This window comes from Papio anubis, chromosome 3 (genome assembly GCF_008728515.1).
Source record: "Papio anubis isolate 15944 chromosome 3, Panubis1.0, whole genome shotgun sequence".
Taxonomy (NCBI): domain Eukaryota; kingdom Metazoa; phylum Chordata; class Mammalia; order Primates; family Cercopithecidae; genus Papio; species Papio anubis.
Window position 1 is genome coordinate 111,509,426 of NC_044978.1, and position 21,529 is coordinate 111,530,954.

General features: G+C 38.9%; 1 long non-coding RNA gene across 2 annotated transcripts in view; it reads left to right on the forward strand.

Annotated features, from left to right (window-relative positions):
- Positions 1–19,756, forward strand: part of LOC108585962 — a 46,650-nt gene extending 26,894 nt beyond the window's left edge. The window contains exons 2-3 of one of the 2 annotated variants that reach the window (XR_001902591.3): positions 9,154–9,387; positions 17,868–19,756. This is a non-coding gene — a long non-coding RNA (uncharacterized LOC108585962). Of the gene's footprint in view, positions 1–9,153; positions 9,388–14,012; positions 15,152–17,867 lie in introns of those variants that run through there. The other variant, XR_001902592.2, reaches the window with a different exon arrangement.
- The last annotated feature ends 1,773 nt before the right edge of the window (positions 19,757–21,529 follow it).

Genomic DNA, 21,529 nt, shown 5'->3' on the forward strand with positions numbered 1-21,529 from the left:
CTATATTTTATTATAATTGTTTATAGATATGTTACAAAAGGCAAGAACAGTATCTAAGGATAGTGCCTGGCATATGAAATATCTGTTGAATGAATACATTAAAATCCTTCACACATTTTTTAGCAATTAAAATTAAAGGCATTGTAAGGATTTTAGATGACAGGTATGGTAGACAAACTCTAAGATGATGCCCATGTTCCTGCTTTCTGATATTTACATCTTTGATTAGCCCTCCTTTTGCGTGTGAGTAGGACCTGTGCCTTTCTTCTAACTAGTTGAATACAGCAAAGGTGATGGGATGCATGGGATTATAAGTACATGATTACATTAAGCAACATGGTTATGCTCATCTTGGGAAGCGAGTCCTTCTTCCTTGCTGGTTTTGAAAGGGTGAGAAGCCATGTTGGAAAGAAATACATGGCCAAGAAACTGAGGGCAGTCCGACATCAACGGTCAGCAAAAAACGGAGGCCCTCAATCCAACTACCCACAAGGAATTAAATGTTGCCAAAAACTCTGTGAGCTTGGAAGCAAATCCTTCTTCAGTCAAACCTCAGATGAGACTATAGACCACTGACACTTTAATTTGAGCCTTAGTAATGACCCGCTAGCCATGCCTGGACTTCTGACCCACAGAAGCTACATATCCAAATGATCTAGGAAGCTTTATAAATATATACATGTTCCAACCTCAAACTTCAACTATTTTGGAAAAAAAAAGCCTTGCAGGTGATTCTGGTTGAGAACCCCTGACCTAAACTAATCAATTTTAATATAAAAATTAAAAATTAAATTATGCAAGAGTAGGTAAACAAAACAAAAAGATGATGTTCTAAATGAATAGAAAGGACAAGAAAGATATACTCCAGAAATGGCCACGAAGGGTGTTGAGGGTGTAATGTGTACATTGTACAAATTGTACGTTCAGATTTTCCCTTTCCCTAAAGATTCCTTCAGCAAGCTGTGTTGAAGTATGGCTATCAGTATTCCACTGACAAACAGGTCTCCACATTTTTGCTATTTTGTTCACATTTATCTTAAAAATCTTGGTTTTCCTAGGGCTATCTGTGACCTCTAGGTCTTGATTCTAGAACCACCTTTCTTATCTGAGATTATAGATTTTGAGTGCATCTAGGTCATCCCTGCTTATCATATAATATTCTTGCCTCAGGTATACTCCCGCCTTTCTTGTAAAACAACCTTCTCTGTACTTTCTCTTAGGTCCCTTTTACATGCCCCCATTTTTAAACAATATCTATGCTATGCATGTAAACTCCTCACCACCTCAACCCCCATCTTTCAATGAGTACTCTGGGAAAATCCTTTTATTATCCTGAAGCAAGAGCCTCTGAAGTTACACTGAGAAAAGTTTCAGTTATATCAATGTCTATTGCTGTAGGGGTACATTTTTCACCTAATTTCTCTGATATCTGTTCTCTCAGTTACCTTGAAGGAGATAAGCTGTTCTATTAACAAACAGGGCAGGCTATGTCTTCCCAGTTATCGCTAAACTGAACTATATTTCCACTAATTAAATTGGACTCCCTCTACTGAAGAATCAGAGCCTAAACTTGAGGCTTTCTTCTAAATTTGTTTTCACTCTTTCCCTTTAAATCCTCCATCATCTGGCCTTGAAACTAGATGTCCCCCTCAAACCTCTGCTTGTTCTCTTTGTCCAAAGGCTTATATATGCCCCAAAGTTGTGTTTAGACCCAAGTTTGTCTCTAAAAGGATATATCCAGTACATCGCCTTTTTTCAGATAGTTCTAACTATCCCTTTAAATACCCTTTTGGAAAACTTCCTAACTTTCCTTTATTTCTCCATTTCTACTGGGAAGGGAAAACTGCTTTCTGCTGCTGATGGTTTAAAAAAATAATAATTTATTATTAAAAACAGTAATGTATAGCTATGCAACACATTTTAGAACAGCCTACCAGACCAAATATATAGAAATAATGTTACAATAGGTAAAAGTAAGTTACAGATCAGATTTGCATTTCAAATCAGGTCATTTAACAAGTTAAAGCCTTCTAATCCCAGACTATGGAGGATGTAAAGTATAGACAGCCTTTGCCAGCGCAATAACAATGACCCCTAGAACTACTAGCCTATCCATTTACCCAGCATCTGCTGAAAAAACAGGCATGCATTAAGAGTAAGTGGGAACACGAGGATTTGCATCCCTTGTTTCCCCTTCTCTATCCTTCAGGTGACCCCAAGAGTCACATCGCTGGTAGCATTTCTATCACAATAAGACTGCTTCTGCTTCATGAATGTGGCCTACATGGAAAGAAATTAGAGATCTGCACCCTAATAGCAAAACAAATCCAATTATGTACCAGCAATTCTAATGCCTTTCCAAGATTGAAGTAGCTCACTAAACCTCAGACGGTAAGGATACAGGGAGCATGTTTATTTATTTATACCATGCCTCCCTCCAAATAGGATTTGAGGCAGCTCAGTGAGCATGTTAATAATGCTTAGTCTCAAAACCCTATTTACTGTGTTGTGCTGCCGCAGATATCATTACCCCTGTTTGCTCTTAGAAAACCTGACTCTGGGGAGGGTAGTTTGTTTATTGGTGGGATTTTCTGAAATTCAGAAGGGATCTTGAGGTCTGACTTAAAAAAAAAAAAAAAAAAAAAAAAACAACTCCCATGGGATATGTTAGAAGAAGGGAAGAAAATAACCCAAACATTGGGGTAGAACCACCCGGGGAGGGGAGGGCAAGAGGAACCGACAAGGTTCTAGGATTCCCAGGATAGTGCTGATGATAAAGATCAGTGCCCACAGGGAGTCCTAGCCTGGAAATGGGACTTGGAAAATTATTGAAGAATTGCGCTCCTGACACAAGAGAATGATGCCTATGTATTCAATTATTAACTTTTTCTTCACGATATTTGTGATTAGGGCACCATGGAGTTTGGAAACTTCTGCTGTCTAGAAACGAATATTTCCCAAGTTTCTGGGTGGGCATTCAGGTGGAGAGAGAAAAGGCATTGCTGAGGGCTCACCAGGCATCACATATTGTGCTGGGTATTTTGCATATAGAGTTTCAATGGATCCCATTAAGAAATCTACAAGATTGGAGTTATTGTTCCCCTTTGTAGATGAGGAAACTGATGCAGAGAGAGAGCGCCAATTCATCAGAGGCAGCTAATAAGTGACAAAGCTGAAAGTAGAATACTTAAAAATAAAAGATCTATATAAGACCTTTGTGTAAGAGAAAAACTTCTGAGTGATTTCTTACCCTATGCTCAGCAAATAGTAGGCACAAGGCTATAGTGTCTGCTTGCAAAATTGACACAAAAATATAAAAACTAGCCATTCAGTACCTATAGACTGAGTGCCTACTATGTGCCAGACACTATGAATCAACATAGAATAAATTCCACATGAAAATTACAATTAGAATGTAAATCAGTTTTAATCTATGAAAATGAAATTAGGCCAGCAGGGAGGCTATCAAATGAGATTATTAAAATACATCCCATAAGAGGAAGAGCAAGCAGGAAAAATGAGGTGAAGGGACAATGAGATAATGTATTTTTAAAATTGGGTCCTGTTCTCCTGAAATACTTTTAAGATTTTACTGCAAAATTACACAGTCAACAGGAACATGTCATTTTTAAAAGACTCACTCAGGTCAGTGCATAAATAATAATATGTTTTTTAAAATGTATGACTGTTCATTAAACCATTGACCACTTACAGCCTATTGAGTACATAAGTATTTTAAAAATTACTTTAATACATATTTACCCAATAGACCAGAAAAGTTCCTTTGGTCCATGATGTACATTTTAAAAGCTGCCTACACAAGGAGTTATCTGATTGAAGCTAGAGCCTGCTGCCAACTACATAATATGCATTTTAAAGAACAACCTAATTATGTGCTTACCCAAGAGAACAAAGTTAATACTGAGGGTCAATAGTTATTACCTTCCTTTACCATCTTTTATTCTTTTCTGTCAAATAAAATGGGAGGAAAAGTTTATGTCTGCTCTGTTATCTATTTTCTCTTGACAACTCATGTTCCAATGTTTTTCTCACCCCTACCTTATAAAACACAAAATAAAGGAAGGAAGGAAGGAAAGAAAGAAGGAAGGAAGGAAGAAAGGGAGGGAGGGAATGTGGGAGGAAGAAAAGGGAGTACAGAAGGAGGGTGGGAGGAAGGAAGCAGAGAAAGGCAAAAATATATATACATACATAACTAATATTAAGTTCCTGGTTTATAACAAACATGAAAGATCAAAAGTCAATTTCTTAATTTATATTATTCTCTCTTTTCTGACAGTTTAACCTATATACTCCTTATTTCCAAAATTATCTAGTGTCCTCTGTTTATTGGAAATATTACCTTTCCTCATTTTCCTTGGTAAGACAGAATGATATAGGTTCCTTTCTTCACTTGCACAAAACAAAAATTCTTTGTTATTTAAGTCATTGAGTCTGTTTCCAATGGCACAACGTAAAGGATTTCTCAGCAGAAAATCCATTCCTGTGCATACAAATATAAAATCAAAAACTGTATTTTCTGCCGGGCGCAATGGCTCATGCCCGTAATCCCAGCATTTTGGGAGGTCAAGGCAGATGGATCACTTGAGGTCAGGAGTTTGAGACCAACCTGGTCAACATGATGAAACCCAGACTGTACTACAAATACAAAAATTAGTAGGGCATGGTGGCATGTGCATCTAATCCAAGCTACTCAGCAGGCTGAAGCAAGAGAATTGCTTGAACCCAGGATACGGAGGTTACACTGAGCCAAGATAGCACCACTGCACTCCCACCAAGGTGACAGAGCGCAACACCATCTCAAAAAAAACAAAAACAAAAACAAAAAAAAAAAACCTGTATTTTCAACAGGTAGACTGACAGGCTTACTAGTTTCTCTGCTTAGTGTCCTCATTTTGCCACACTGGCAGTAGCAATGCCACCCTGCCTTCGAAGGTGACCTAATAGACCAACAGAACAAGGTTGGCAGTTTCTCCATAGGGATATTTCCCCTTAATTTTTGGTGATACATAACCACCCACCTAGCTCTGATGAATATAGCCAAAGTGGAAATACCACCTCTTATTTAAGTAGTAGATGTCAGCTCCTCATGAAACAGTAAATTATGTCTGTGAATACAGACGGCTGCCATATACACTACTCATAAATGTTATCCTCTATGACTCCCAACTCTGATAGCCGACTTAAGGGTGATATTTATTTCATTTAAAAAAACCATTTTGAATAAAGATGTACTTCCTCTCTTTACCACCACTTCCCCGTTACTTAAATCTATTACATTCTGTCTCAAAAAAAAATCACAGAAAGCTTTCACTAGTTCTAACCGAATCTAAAGACTTGTCCTCCTATTCTAAATGTATTTATTTTAATCAGTCTAGTCAGATGCATTCAAGTTCAAAGATGGATTAAAAATACCAGAGTCAAGGTTATTTTTTAATTCATCTCAATAATTTATCATTTCTACGCTTTACTTTTTAATCATTATTGTATATTGTATATTGAAGAATATCCCAGAGATCCGAAAGCTGATGGGAATTTCTTAAATAAAGTTGGCAATTTTATAGAGAAAGGAAGAATTCTTAGAAACTAAGTGGACTTTAATTAAAGAAAAGTTTGTTTACTCTCAGCACAGTAATTAAAATATAATTGATATTTAAAGAAAAAATTCTGATACAAAAACTGTTTGAACTTCTCCATGACTGTACTAATGAGCTCAATAACTCACCTTACTGTACCCATGTTTCCTATTCTCCAGCTGACAAGAATAACAAATATAATTGTAAACATTTTGTAAACATAAAATCATTATTTTGTATTTAATGCATATAGATATATAGCAAAAAAAAAACTAAATAAAATTTTAAAATAATGAATGCCATTATAAATCCAAACCAGCAAGATTCTGACGCCTCCACCTCTTTAATTTTTGAGAGGGAGTCTCGCTCTGTCACATAGGTTGGAGTGCAATGGCGCCATCTTGGCTCCCTGCAACCTCCACCTCCCAGGTTCAAGTGATTCTCCTACCTCAGTCTCGGGGAGTAGCGGGGATCACAGACGTGCACCACCACATCCGGCTAATATTTTGTATTTTTAGTAGAGACGGGGTTTCACCATGTTAGCCAATCTGGTCTCAAACTCCTGACCTTGTGATCCACCCACCTCGGCCTCCCAAAGTGCTTGGATTACAGGCATGAGCCACTGTGCCCAACCTACCACCACCTCTTAATTACATATTACATAGATTAGTTTTTTTATAGACATACTTCTCTATCAGTAGTAAACTCTACTAGGGAGTCAGATTTATTTTCTCATTTAGTAATAGATCCAAGATGACAACTAAAAGTTAGACCAAACTGGAAGAAAATGTAAAGTCTTCGAGCTGCTTGTTGTGTTTGTTATTTGTTTAAGTCTTTGAGAAGTACACCAATACCTGTTGGTTTACAGGTATATTCTGCTTTGTTTCTAATAAGTTTTAAAATAAATTTTGCATTTTTATCAAATTAATTTGAGCCATAATTGAACTCAGTTTGACAAAGGAAACACATCAGAATCTACTTGAGCACATTTTCTGTCACCATCTGAGTTTAACTGGTATTAGGGCAGCCTTTCTTCTCAGTCCTCTAGATCCAAAATATTCCTTCAAGAATCAGATTAGATTCAGTTGCAAGCATATTTAAAAACTTTGTAGTCCACATCAGATTCATCTCTCCCTTTCTTGGCACAGGTCAGCCACCTATGTAAAATGGCAATGAGCTACTAAACTCTTTGGTCAATTTGGTCACTCTCATTTTAAGCTAGACTCAAAAGTGAGAACCAGATGCAGATGCAAAGTTCATTAACTGTCTGGCTACCACTTTCCCAGAACAAATGACCCACTGACTAACTCATCGGTAAATTTTCATCAATAGCTTCAAATTCCACATAACCACGAAGGACATTACATCTATTAATTTCTGTCTTGCTTTAGTATCCAAGTAAATGAAGCAGGATTTAGAAACTTGATTAGCTGAATCATGATTGGTTGTGGGATCAGCTTTATTACTTATTTGGTAGAATTTGCACAACACATTAAATTTGGTCATTAATAGAATCATGTATAGTAATTTGGGCTGTTGAGAGATTTCTGTTTGGTTGTGGATAGTCAAAACTACTCAGTTAAAAGATTTCATAAGCTTCCATATATAGCTTCTAAAACAAAAGCTGATTCTCTATATATTTAGTTCCTACTACTATATATTCACTGTTTTCTACTCAGATCCCAAATCAAAATCTCGCCAGAAAATGAGAACAAAGAATATTTTGAATTCTTTTTAGAGGAAGGTAAGATTTTGGAAAAAGGTGAGCTTCGGATAGCCACTCAGCATTTCTGGAATTGCTGCTTGTGCATTTTCTTACTGCTGACAAGATCCCTAATACAACTAGAATTGTTTCAAACAACATTGTGCAATTTAGCTTTGCATCCTTTTCTCTAGATCTATAAGTGTGATAGTAACTGATTCTCATTTGCATGGTTCTTGAGGTCAAATTTATAGATTAGTGGACTTGGATTTGACACCTCACAAAGGGCTGGGGAAAGACAAGAACTAAAGAGCAGTTCACTGTGTCTTATGTCAAAGAAACCCTGAATGCAATGAGGAAAGGGAGGAAAAAGAGGTTTATAGCTCAGACTCCAAAATAGAGAAGGAGGGTGAATGCATTGAGGTTCAAAGGTTATAACTTGACAATAACCTAATACGGCAGCCTTTTATAATGGGAAGAGATCTGATCTATAAATTGTAATCCTACCTCTCTGTCTATCCCACTGCATGATCTCGGGACTCGATTTTCTAATCTATAAAATGAGAATATTGAAGTGCTTGGTCTGTAAGTGTCATTCTAGCTGTAAAATTATCTAATCTGACCTGAAACAGGAGACTGAGTCAAATTGGGAAGTGGGTAAAACTTCTGGCCTACAACCTCCCTACCAGTCTACATTTCCTTCCTCTTAGCACATTTCCTGGTGATCTCTCAACCTCCAGGTCTTGTCCGGGATAAATATTTTCCCTCTTGGGGCAGTCAAACTGTCTAGCAATTAATGCAATGTAGTTGACTAATAATAAAGATGTTAGCTGATAATGGCTAAATGAATGACCCTTCCCACAAGTAATAGCATTTTAAACATAAATGGATTCTCAAAGACTAAAACACCGTGACCCAAAAGACTGAAATTATAATGATGAACTGAGAGGAAGTAGACTTAATCTTTTGTGCATAAGTAATCATCTACGCTGCTTACTCATAAAGCTGTCTGGACTGCTTTGTCCAGAGTGAGAAGTTCAAGGTAGAAGTTGAAACAATGCCACAGTGTGGTGGTTATTAGCACAGACATTGAAAGCAGAGTTGAATTTAAGTCCCTGCTGTATCATTTCATAACTGCTTGAGTTTTGACAAGTTACTAACCTATCTAATCTTAAGTTTTCTTATCTATAACATAGGATAATAATGCCTATATCCCAGAATCGTTTTAAAGAATGATGACAGTATATTTGGCACATAGTACACATGTAAAAACTGCTTACTATCATTATTATTACCAATTATCTGGGAACATTAGTGATAAGCCTGTTTAAAAATCAAATGATGTTATTTTAACTTCCACATGTAGAGCCACAATAAGCCTTGCTGTTTTATAAAAGGAATATACAATATAAGATCTCTGACTACAAAATAATGACACTGGCTCAGCATCAGCAAATTAATCTGATTGTTTTATAGTTACATTCACACAATTAATTGGCTGAATACCGCTTTACCTTGTAAAATCCATCCTTCCTATGTTAAATGGGCAACTTCCAGCCCCACACAAATGGTGGATAATTTCCCTAAGTCTTCAAAATTATCTGTCCTATTTAGATAATCTTTAAATGATGGAAATAAATTGAATTGAAATGGAAAAGGACTGACCTCATGCTATGAATCAAATAAGTACAAATGAGAAACTAATCCAAAACAGAAGCACTCTGGATTTGCACACTTTATTAGCCCTTGGTCCCTATGTGTTCTGACTACTCAATATCAACTATTGTAGCATTATTTTACTATATGAATCCTTCTATGTTTTATTCGGATCAATAGCTTTTGCCTTTCAATTTATAGATCTTGCTTGACCAAGTATTGAATAACTATGAAGCCAAGGACTGGGGAAGAGCTCCCTCCACTAATAGCACCACGGGGAATCCTGACAAAGTGAGCCAGCCCTCTACTCCTCTCCAGCTTTTCATCTTCAGAGTCCAGAGGGATCCCCAGAGGCAGGGAGTAAGCCTACTCCTCTGACCTTATACCTCCATTACTAAGAGTCAAATGAAAAGTGCCAAATCTTTGCAAATCCAGGTAAGATCCATCCTCTCCTCCTGCCTGAATACTGATTAGACTCTACCAGCCTTGGGACCATCAGGACAAGTTTCATCATGCTTCTTACCACTGTTCATGTCTTTATCACAGGAATCCCAAGATTTCCTGGTCATCCTTCCCTGAACTTTCTGCTCATTTTCCCTGAGACAAACGAAACAATCAGAAGATGACTCCCCAAAATTTTACACTGTACATACCCACCTATTTCCTGGCTATTTTCTGCCTATTTTCTCTTCTTTCTCTCTCATTACTATTAACTGTCTATGTTCCTAGCTAAGGTTAACTCTTCTGCTTTGCAATAGATATCATCAATTCTTGCCTGCTTGAAAGCATTGGTCCTGCTGATTTCCTCTCTCTCTTGCATTGTCAATGTTACTTTTTCCAGTACCTCTCTCTTTTTTTTGGCTTCCATCACTCTGTAGAAATTCCTGTTACTCTATTCATTGTCAACCTGACTAATCCAATAGTAAAATTCTCGATCCTCATGCTACTTATCAACAGCATCTGACCATTTCATTCTTTACATCTCCTTGACTTGGCTTCTACAACTCCACACTCACCTGACTTTCTCATAACTCGCCAGGTACTTCTTTCAGTCTGTGTGCTAATTTCTTTTTTGTTCACCAACCTCTTGATGATGAAGAAACCGAGGACTCAGTCCTTGAACCTCATCTATTTTCTCTCTACATTCACTTCTTTGGTAATCTCAGTCAGATTCAAGGCTTTAAATACTGCCTCTATGCTGATGACACAATTTCCAGCTAGGATCTAGCCTCTCAACTTCAAACTCTCACTCAACATCTCCACATGCGTATCTAAAACGCATCTCAAGTGCAGCATACCTCAACTCACCAACTGAACTCCTAAACTCCTCCTGCCCCCACCAAACCTTCTAAAACAGTCTGTCTTAGTGAAGAACAACTTCATTTTTCCACTTGTTCAGACTGAAAACCTTGGAGTCACCCTTTACTCCTCTTTCTCTGTCTCTCTCACACACACATGTACATCTCGTCTTATTAAAAAAGAAATCCTAGGCCAGGCGCAGTGGCTCACGCCTGTAATCCCAGCACTTTGGGAGACCGCGGTGGGCAGATCACGAGGTCAGGAGATCGAGACCATCCTGGCTAACACGTTGAAACCTCGACTCTACTAAAAGTACAAAAAATTAGCCGGGCGTGGTGGCGGGCGCCTGCAGTCCCGGCTACACGGGAGGCTGAGGCAGGAGAATGGCGTGAGTGAACCCTGGAGGCGGAGCTTGCAGTGAGCCGAGATGGCGCCACTGCCCTCCAGCCTGGGCAACAGAGCAAGACTCTGTCTCTAAAATAAATAAGTAAATAAATAAATAAATAATCCTACCAATTCTGTCTTCAAAATATATCCAGAGTCCCATCATGTTTCACCATGTCTGCTGCTGCTTCCTTTCTGGCCCAGGCCACCGTTTTTTTTGCTGAGATTATTGCAATAGCCTCCTACGTAGTCTTCCTGCTTCTTTCTGTGAGTTCTCTACATTGCAGTAATAGGCATCCTAGGAAAACTTACCAGTCAGGTCATATCACTCCTCTGTTCAAAACTCTCCAATATCTCCCATCTCACGCTTTAAGAACCAAGGTTTTTACAATAATGGCCTGTAAGTCCTTATAGGATGTGTGGCTGCCTGTTAACTCTCTGACTTTATCTTCTATAAACTCACTCCCCTATGCTCTTGCCCTGCTGGGCATCTTGCTCCTTCCCAGACTTGCCAGATGAGATTCCACAACAGTGTTTGCACTTGCTTCCTTAGCGGCCTAGATTGCTCTTCCCCTAGACACCAACATGACTTATGTCTTCACTTCCTCATTCATCGCGTCTGTGCAGCTATTCTCTTCTCAGAAGAGACTCCCCTGCTTGCCATATTTCAAAATGGAAGACTCAGCCCTGACTCTCTGGACTTCTTCCCTGCTTTGCTTTTCTCTGTAGCACTTTCATCAAATAGCACACTACATATTTCACATATTTCACTCATACTCTTTTTTTGTTTGTTTGTTTGGTTTTTTTTTTTTTTTTTTTTTGACACGGAGTCTCACACTGTGGCCCAGGCTGGAGTGCAGTGGCACGATCTCGGCTTACTGCGAGCTCCGCCTCCTGGGTTCACGCCATTCTCCTGCCTCAGCCTCCCGAGTAGCTGGGACTACAGGCGCCCACCACCTCGCCCGGCCAATTTTTTGTATTTTTAGTAGAGACGGGGTTTCACCAGGTTAGCCAGGATGGTCTCGATCTCCTTCTGACCTCGTGATCCGCCCGCCTTGGGCTCCCAAAGTGCTGGGATTACAGGCGTGAGCCACCGCGCCCGGCCTATATCTCCCTCCCTATTCAGATGCAAGCTTCATGAGAGTAAGGATTTTTTGTTTTATTTTATTCTCTGCTATCTCATATTCCTAAAGCAAATCAATTTTAAAACTTGAAAAGTTCTTAGATGTTTAGAAAATAGGCAACATACTCAATTACAGTGTTGTTATAATAATAATAATAAACATTGTAATGCTTACTATGTGTCAAGCACTACTTTAATGGTTTTTCTATGTCTGTCTATTCATAAAATTAGCTGATTTAACTTTCACAATTAACCTATAAAGTAGATAATACTTTTGTCCATATTTTATAAATAAAGAAATTAAGGCCCAGAGAAGTTAATGATGAGGCTCAGGACAGGCTGCCCCAAAATATGGCACCTTAGTATTTGAGAAAACAGCAAAAGCAGAAAGGTCACTCTCACCTTCCCCTCATCCCTTCTCCCATGAAGCAGGCCATAAAACCTAACTGACCTTCCCCATAAGACCCAGTACATGGAGGAAAAGAACTTTCTTATCTCTGAAGACACTGAGACCCAGAAAAGAATCTGAGCAAACAGGCTTTGCTAAGTTCCCCCAGTCTATCGCCATTAGATCATAGTTGTCCTTGCATACGTCTCCACAATTATCAACTTTATCAAACAGCATATAAATACACAGGTTTCGCTGTTTATTTGGGTCTTCATTTCTGAAGCCTTCTGTGTCCTGTAACACTTATATTGGATAAATTGTTATGTTTGTCTCTTGTTAATCTGTCCTTTGGTTTACAGACCTCAGCCACGAACCTAGCAACATGCATTTAAAACCACCCTCAAGACTACACTGTATGTGGGAAATCAAAATTTGAATCTGAAATTTATGCTTCACTTCTCTAGGCTCTGTTTCCTCTGTTAAAATTGAGAAAAGAAGAGACTTGCAGGATTGTGGCGAGAATTATGTATAATATATTGAGGATATAAAGACAACAGCACAGTGTCTAACTCTGGGATGTCAGTACATAGAAGCAATAATTATGCTGCAACTGCTAAACATACAGAGTTCAATTTGGTATAAGGAATCTGAACATACCTTTCTAAGTAGAAGTACTGTGTTATTCAGTCTCCCAATTTGTGTTTTGATTGGCAGTGCCATATTTAAGAGAGGCCTTCAAAATTACACAAATGAAAATTAGTCTTTCTGGTCTATGGAAAAAAAATTAATTGGAGTTCATTTTTGTTATTGTTTTCTTAGCTTAGTGGCTGTATTATGCAAGTCTGTATCAATATACACACAGTCTAACAATGCAGGCATGTTTTTCAAGTAAAAAGGGGTAGATTTCATAAACCACTCAGTATTTGTTTCATTAGTCCAAGACTCTAACCTTCTCTTCATTCAGGCTTGCAGAGCTCCAATATAAAGAAATCTTTAAACCCCAGGCCTGCTGACTAGCATGAGCTGTGTTCTGGTACCACAGAGGAGCCAGAAATAAGGCTCCAAACAGGGACCCTGAAATGAATTAGATAGATCAATGTCCCCATTTGTGTTCCAGTGCCCCAAAATACCTTCACAGCATGAGTGACTGTGTGAGGGCCCTACTGAATTTGTATTCTGGAAAACAGTCCGAAAGGTCAACATGCATGTATATTTATAAGGGAACTGGTATTTGCTAATCAATTAGGGGAAATGTTTCTTCCTTTGTAGCAATTTCTCAAAGAACAACTTCTTAAAGAGAGCTTCTCCACTTTTTTCTGTAGAATGCCTGCAGTCAGCCTTAGAAAACTCTTACAAATTACACTTCTGTATTTTCTGAGATACTTAGGACAAAATGTGGTCAAACTGATAGTCTACTCATGCTACAATCTTATTACCAAGATTAAGATACAATGTCAAATAGTAAATTTTTCATATCTATTAAAGGGGGAAAATATACATGCTTGTTTCGAAGCCATATTGTTGTGTAAATTCCCTAGACTGGCACATATTCTTTAGTTGTAAACTATGGGTGAAGCATATCAGTTTCACATGTGACAATAATTGTCAACCACCTTTATCAGAATAGAGATCTTACTGCTATACAATTCCTCTGATAGCAAGAATGAGTAAAGTGATCTTCTATCTCCAATCCCCAATTCTATAGACTTAAACTTATTTGTCATGTTATCCTGGGTTAATTAGTTCTGAAAACATTCGTTTGCATGACTCATATAGAGATATCTAGAAAAATATATTAATAATGAAAACACTTCTTTTGAAAATATAAAATCAGAGTTGCTTAGTAGACCTCCATCTCCTTTTCAGGCTATGCTGTCCAATAGACTGCTTCTCCAGAATCCATGTCCTTTACATCAGGTGACTCTTCCAGTCACCAAACAGCACCTGCACCTGACAAAGTGATGGAATTGCTGGACCACACAGTTTCTCTGCCTCTATTCACTCCAATGCTCAGTTTGTTGTGATCACTACATCTCCCTTTCTCAGTCAACCCTCTCTCATAGCGCTTTAAAATTTCACCATAGAGATTATTTTGCACAGGGTACAGTTGTAATTTTGTGAGTTCTAACAACATAGAATAGAATCCCATAATGCCATCAATCACTTAATCCATGTGACGCTCCCACTTCCAGGAATATCTGATTACTTCCATAATTTATGTCTTCTTGCAAAGCTTAACCACAGTAGCTGGCACTTCCTCACCTGGCCTCAGCACCCTGCTGTTTTATTTCTTCTTCAGTTGCTACTCTCAGTATTCATTCTCATCCACTACTTTACAAATGTTACTCAATAAATATCAATTTAATTAAGTTGGGTTTTTTTTCTTATTATCTTAGTAACTTTGGATTCTAAATGTGCTTCTGAGTATAAAGTGGGCTTTACTTTTATACGTAAGTGACTTGGGATTTATTGAAGGGATAATTAAGAACATATTTGGGTTAGTGGAGAAAAACTAGAATGGGTAACTTGGAGATAAAGATAAAAAGATGACAGGAACATCACCCAGTTAAGACAAAGCTAATACCAGGATGAGTCTGAGAGACTTATCAACCCTAACGAGTATAATAAAAACAATGTTTAGCTTACAATAAGAGTAGAATGTGAACTCCAGTGGATAATGGTGATGGGCAAGGCAGCAAGGTAAATGAAGCAACTATCACATATGGACAAAAGATCAATCAGTAAAGAGGGTTGCTATGAGGTCCTAGTTGTAGTTAAAACTTGTAGTCTAGCCACAGTGATATTCTGTCACAAGGAAAATACCATAAGTCTAAAGATTTGCCATCTAATAAGATGTTTTTATTAGTGGAGCATAAACACAATGTTGTATCAAATGATGGATTCGCATTCAAAACATGAGAGTCGAAATAATTTTTCTTTTACATAGTTTCACTCTGTTGCCCAGGCTGGAGTGCAGTGATATGATCTTGGCTCACTGCAACCTCCACCTCCCAGGTTCAAGTGATTCTCGTGCCTCAGCCTCTCCAGTAGCTGGGATTACAGGTGTGTGCCACCACACCCAGCTAATTTTTCGTCTTTTTAGTAGAGATGGATTTCATCATGTTGGCCAGGCTAGTCTTGAACTCCTGACCTCAAGTGATCCATCTGCCTCAGCTTCCCACAGTGCTGGGATTAAAAGTGTGAGCCACTGTGGCTGGCCTGAAATAATTTTTTATTTGATAATGTGTCCATATATCTTTATTGCCTTAACCCTGTAGTTTTACTGAGTAGTTTTGAGGAAATGGAAGAACTAGTTAGCTCATCCCTTAGATTAACAAAAATTATAGGAAAAAAAGCTCATGAGAATATTTAAACAATAATTTGTGTACATTACCATTATAATCCTGTTGGCCCATGAAGATGTGCACATACTTGATATTACACATGCACGTACACACACACACACACACACACACACACCCCTACATTCATGCCCATAACTGTGCCCTGGCCAGACTTTACCTGACCATAGGTCTCAGAGTCAAATTCCTGACCTCCAATGGGGGCAGGAATGTAGATGACAGGGAACTGGGGGCAGGATATGGAGTCAGGAATGTGGATGGCAGGGGGCAGCAAGAATGTGTACACTGCTAGTGGAGTGTACAGTGTAGCTGCAGGGCTGTGAGTGAGCAAAATCATGGGTGTGTGCACACAGCCAGTATGGCTGCCATGTAGAATTCTTCAGGTTCTACAATATTAAGAAAATTTACTTAAGAAAGGGAATCTTTTCTAATTCAAAAAAAAGGTATTAAATGGGTGAATGGCGTCCCTTCCCTCTGAAGCTAAACCTAGAAATATAACACTACACAAGAAGAGGCAGAAGAAAACATACCTACAAGAGAAGCAGAAAAATCAGGAACCAGCTCACAAAATGGACTCAAGACCACAAGAAAAATGGAAGGCAGGTTGAAGATAGAGCCAGTAAACTACAGACAGAAAACATGGAGCAGAGGAGGGATGCTTGGGTGCCACTGAAGAATGTAGTGGCCTGCTGCCACTTTCCCTGATTGCCTGTGTTCAGATCCCTGGGCATCCACTTACTAAATGGCAATTTTCACACTTCTATGAACAACTTCCAAAGACTGGGCAATTTACAAGGAAAGAGGTTTAGGCCAGGCGGAGTGGTTCATGCCTATAACTCCAGCACTTTGGGAGGCCAAAGTGGGTGGATCACGAGGTCAGGAGTTCGAGACCAGCCTGGACAAGATGGTGAAACCTCATCTCTACTAAAAATGTAACAATTAGCTGGGCATGGTGGCATGCACCTGTAATCCTAGCTGCTCAGGAGGCTGAAGTGGGAGAATCCCTTGAACCCAGGAGGTGGAGGTTGCAGTGAACTGAGAGCCATTGCTCTCCAGCCTCGGCAACAAGAGTGAAACTCCATCAAAAAGAAAAGAAGAGAGAGAGAGGGAAGGAAAGAAAGAAAGAAAGAAAAGAAAGAGAGAGAGAGAGAGAAAGAAAGAAAGAAAGAAAGAAAGAAAGAAAGAAAGAAAGAAGAGAAGAGAAGAGAAGAGAAGAGAAGAGAAGAGAAGAGAAGAGAAGAGTAATTGACTCACAGTTCTGCATGGCCGAGGAGGCCTCAGCCTCAGGAAACTGACAATCATGGCGGAAGGGGAAGCAGACGCCTTTTTCACAAGATGTCAGGAGGAGAGATGAGTGTGTGAGAGTGCAGGAAAAACCACCATTTATAAAACCATCAGATCTCGTGAGAATTTACTCACTATCAAGAGAACAGAATGGTGGAACCACTCCCATGATCCAATCACTTCCTTTCTTCAACATATGGGGATCACAATTTGAGATGAGATTTGGGTGGGACACAGAGCCAAACCATATTAGTGCCTATGGTCAAGTCGTTTAAACTGCAAGTGCCTGGATTTCTTCGTCTGCAAATTAAGATCATAACACTACACTTGTCTTAAGTTTTGTGTACGTAAGTACATTAAATAAAGAAACAAATCTAAAGCACATAGTAATAATAAACATTTGATAAATGCTGTTATCATCAATATTAGTCTTATTATTATTCACAAATGGTTTGGTAACAGGTTCTCAAAGCCATAAATTGCTCTGCACCAAAGCCAGCCCTCTTCCCTGACTTACCTCCATGACATGAGAAATCAGTAAAAGCAATATCACATCGCTTCCAAATCTGTATGTCCAGTGGGATCTTCTAGCAGGACTAGAGAGCAGTGGAAGGACAGGGCCAACATAAAAATGGTGCCCAGAGGAAAACTCTCTGCTCTTTTCCATTTCTTCCATTTTCCAAGCCAGCAGGCAAAGGATAGTATCCAAAAACATGAAGCCACTTGTCTAGGAATATGGCCAGGTGGACAAAAGTGAGCACACGGTGTGCAATTAATCATGCACAGTTTTGCAGCATTACATACATTACTAAGAATTGCTAATAGATCTGTCAATTAAGTTATAATACCAGAATGAATTAAGTACATAAGGAAATTGTCCATAGAACCTAACCTTTTCATTAAAACACAATGCAAAATGTTGTCCCTAAATTTTGTTTCTGGGGCAGAACTCTTTCCAGTGGTTGCATGATAATTTTTTTTAAAAGAAATAAAGGCCTTTCTTAAGAAGCAAATAGGGTGGCAACAATGTATTCCAGATTAAACCTAATAAAAATGTTTCTTATTTTCTATTCAGGTGATCTGAATCTGCTATAAATAACACAAGAAACTTCTAGAATTCCTCCAAGCTATAATGAACCTAAAATAGAAGCAGAAGATTGTGAGTAATAAGCAAGCTTACCAGGACAAATGTGATGCATATCATAGCAAAACCCCCATGGCATCAAAAATAATGACAAAGCACCACATATTTGACGGGGGTGCTGCAGCAGCTGTCAGAGCAGCATGGTGTATCGATACAAGCTACAGAGAAATTGTGTTTAAGTATGGTCCCCAAGCCCACTGTGCATCTAGGAGTTGTGGCAGGCACTTCAAATAGCATCTTTAATGACTATTCAAATAAAGATAGGATGATTAATGATATCCTTTCTCATTTTTTTAAATACCAAGTATGAAGCCAACCCTACATAAATTGCTTTACCTTGCCGAATGAGAAAAAATCTCTCATTATAATGTACTCCCATAAATCACTCAGGATTCCATAGTAGAAATAGCATGGCTCTGCCTTTAATTCTGTCTCTGTCTCTGTCTCTGTCTCTCTCTCTCTCTCTCTCTGTCTCTCTAAGTAATTTTACTTACATATTACTCTGTAAGTAAGTCATAAGTGCTCAATGATATATATTTTCTCCAGAAATAAAGGCAGTATCTACAGGCTAGCATAATGTCTAGCACAGATACTTCTTCAATGAATATTTTTATAGGAAAATGAGAAAGATGATAAAAGGATAGGGAAGAGAAAGATTAGGAAGAAAAAAAGGGAAAAGACAGACAGAAGAACTATTAGAAACATATTCTAACACTCTGGCTCACAGAAAAACCATATCTGTGTGTGTTTCACCCAGTGTGGAAGCACAAAGTGTGTTGATGGAAAGGTGGTAGCTATTACCCCCTTGGTTCCCTGGTGAGATATGTGAAGATTCAGCAGTTCTCCTAACTGGTTAATGGCAGAGCTGGAATTGAATTTCAAGTAGTGTACTTACTAAATGCTTTGCCATACTTAGGTGAAAGTTTATGCATTATATCCTATTTGACCCTTTTCCTAAAACCTCTCACCAATTTGATGTGGCATCAGAGAGCAAGACACCACATATCAATGCTAATCGCTTCCATTAGGTTGAACAATTTTTTTTTTCTCCTCAATTGATTTCCACCATTTTTGCTCTTGTAATTTAGGAAACTTTCTGAATGCACATTCTTCAGTCTCTTGGGTAGGAAACATTTTGATATTTCCATGAAGTACTTTACTAATCTGCCTATATCTTTCTCAGCTTCACTGTTCACTGCTACCCATATTATTCCCAATCACTATGTCTCTTTAATGTGTTGAACCTTTAGGGTGACTGATATGGGTTACACAATAGTGAACTAAAGTGGATATAGAAAAAAAATGAGTGTCATAAGTCAGTTTGCTCCATTATTCTAATGGCTTTTAAAACATGAAATTATTTTTGATCAAGGCATATTGAAAATTTACACAGTTTAGAAGCCATTTGATTTTCACATACTCTATATTTTAACATTTAACAATATGACAGTCTCAAAATGGCACATTGTCAACTTGAAAGTCACTTTAGAAATTCTGAGGTACTAAACTAAGTGTGGGGTAGAACATATACAATTATCTATGGAATTGTAGGGCAATGTTGGCTCTCAAGGACTTAGATGACAATATCATCATCATATGACCCATATAAATGTCACATTACTTTTCTTAAAGTGTAAACTTTTCATGACATATATTTTATTGAAACCAAAACGTTTACAGTTGAAGCTAAATTGATGAAAAATAGTAACACCCTGTGATACGGTCTGGCTCTGTGTTCCCACCCAAATCTTATCTTGAATTGTAATTTGAATAGTAATCCCCACATGTTGAGAAAAGTGCCTTCCGGAAGGTGATTAGATCATGGGAGTGGTCCTGCCATGCTGTTTTTGTGATAGTGAGTAAGTTCTCAAAAGATCTAATGGTTTTATAAGGGGCTTTTCCCTGCTTCACTCTGCACTTCTCCTCCCTGACACCATGTAAAGAAGAATGTATTTGCTTCCCCTTCTGTGATGATTGTAAGTTTCCTGGGGCCTCCCCAGCCCTGCATAACTGTAAGTCAATTAAAACTCTTTCCTTTATAAATTACCTTGTCTTGACTATTTCTTCATAGCAGTGTGAGAATAAAGTAATACAGTAAATTGGTACCAGTTAGTGGGACACCGCTGTGAAGATACCCAAACATGTGGAAGCAACTTTGGGACTGCATAGCAGGCAGAGTTTGGAACAGTTTGGAGGGTTCAGAAGAAGACAGGGAGATGTGATAAAGTTTGGAACTTCCTAGAGACTTGTTGAGTGGCTTTGACCAAAATATTGATAGTGATGTGGACAGTGAAGTCCAGACAGAGGCAGTCTCAGATGGAGATGCAGAGCTTGCTGGAAACTGAATAAAGGTTACTCTTGCAATACTTTAGCAAAGAGATTGGTGGTCTTTTGCCCTTGCCCTAGAGGTCTGTGGAACTCTGAACTTGAGAGAGATGATTTAGGGTATCTGGCTGAAGAAATTTCTAAGCATTAAGGCATTCAATAGGTGTTGTGGGTGCTATTAAAAGCATTCAGTCTCATGTATTCACAAAGATATGATATGGAATTTGAACTTATGTTTAAAAGGGAAGCAAAGCATAAAAGTTTGAAAACTTTGCAGCCTGATGACTTGATAGAAGAAAAAAGCCTGTTTTCTGAGGAGAAATTCAATCTGGCTGCAGAAATTTGCATAATTAGTGAGGAGTCAAATGTTAATTGCTAATATAATGGGGAAAATGCCTCCATAACATGTCAGAGACATTCCAGCAGCCCCTCCCATCACAGACCCAGAGGCCTAGAAGGAAAGAATGGTTTCATGGGCTAGGTCCCAGGGCCACCCTGCTGTGTGCAGTCTAGAGACTTAGTGACCTGCATCCCAGCTGCTTCAACAATGGCTAAAAGGGGCGAAGGTACAGTTCAGGTCATGGCTTCAGAGGGTGCAAGCCCCAAGCCTTGGCAGCTTCCATGTGGTGTTGAGCCTGTAGGTTCACAGAAGTCAAGAATTGAAATTTGGGAACCTCCACCTAGATTTCAGAGGATGTATGGAAATGCCTGGATGTACAGGCAGAAGTTTGCTGCAGTTGTGGGGCCCTCACGGAGAACTTCTGCTAGGGCAGTGCCAAGGGGAAATGTGAGGTTGGAGCCCCCACACAGAGTCCCCACTGGGGCATTACCTAGTGGAGCTGTGAGAAACAGTCCATCGTCCTCCAGACAGCAGAATGGTAGATCCCCGAAAATTTGTACCATGCACCTGGAAAAGCGGCAGACACTCAACATCAGCCCTTGAAAACAGTCAGAGGGGAGGTTGTGGGTGTTGCTGTATGCTGCAAAACCACAGGAGTAGAGCTGCCCAAAATGTAGGAGCCCACCTCTTGCATCAGCATGTCCTGGATGTGAGACATGGAGGCAAAAGAGATTATTTTGGAGCTTTAAGATTGAATTATTGCCTCATTGGATTTTAGACTTGCATGGAGCCTGTAGCCCCTTTATATTGGCCAATTTTCCCATTTGGAGTAGGTGTATTTACCCAATGCCTGTGCCTCCATTGTATTGAGAAAGTAACCAACTTGCTTTTGATTATATAGGCTCATAGGCAAAAGGGGCTTGCTTTG